Raw genomic sequence first — 972 nt, 5'->3', positions numbered from 1 at the left:
CACTACCATTCTTAGAAAAAAAAGTGTTGTAGTTCTTTTATACTAGTACTGTCGTAAGCTTCATTCATTCTTACAGTAAGTTTCATTCATATATATTAATTTGATCACATATATAATACATATATTAATAATTCAAAATATAGTATAGTTAATTGGAAAAAGAATCTTGTGTTGTAGGGTGGGAGATAAAAAAAGAAGGTGCAGTAACTTTGTGCTGTCTTGTGCCTCAATCATTATTTTCAGCTTAAGGTAAAAATAATTTTAATAATTTTTAATTTTTAATTTAGTTTTATTATATTTACGTAATTATATAAATATAAATATATATATACATATATGTATTAGTTTTTGTCAAATTTAATATATTAAAATTGAAAATATAGTATATGAAATTCGAAAACTCTATATGTCTGATATAAATTTTATAGTTTTTTGAACATTTATATTTTAGAGTTTTAATCTATAAAATATGCATGTAAATAAATAATAATTATAATTGAAAATATAGTATAGTTAATTGGAAAAAATTCTTGTGTTGTAGGGTGGAAGATAAAAAAGGTGCTGTAACTTTGTGTTGTCTTGTGTTGTACCTCAATCATTACGAATTATTAGTTATCACACATACGGTCACCCAAAAAAAAATTCTTAGACAATAATAATGAAACTCTCGTGTTGTGTTCTGTATTGTGGAAATTAAAACAAAAGTGCAGTAGTTTGTGTTGTGTGTACTGGTTAGGCTGTGTTGTGCAATATTCATTTTGTCTAGCTTAAGGTTATATTATCTTTTATTTTCATTTTGTTAAATTGTATCTATTTATTTATATTAGTTTTAATTATTAATCGAAAAACTCTTGTGATGTAGGGTGGAAGTTAAAAAAGACTGTCGTAGATTTGTGTCATCCTCTGCTAATAGTGTTGTGCCTCAATTCTCTCCAACATAAGGTAAATTACTTTTTTATTGTTATTGTTATT

This window comes from Brassica oleracea, chromosome C4 (genome assembly GCF_000695525.1).
Source record: "Brassica oleracea var. oleracea cultivar TO1000 chromosome C4, BOL, whole genome shotgun sequence".
NCBI lineage: Eukaryota > Viridiplantae > Streptophyta > Magnoliopsida > Brassicales > Brassicaceae > Brassica > Brassica oleracea.
Note: the sequence above shows the minus strand (reverse complement) of the source record.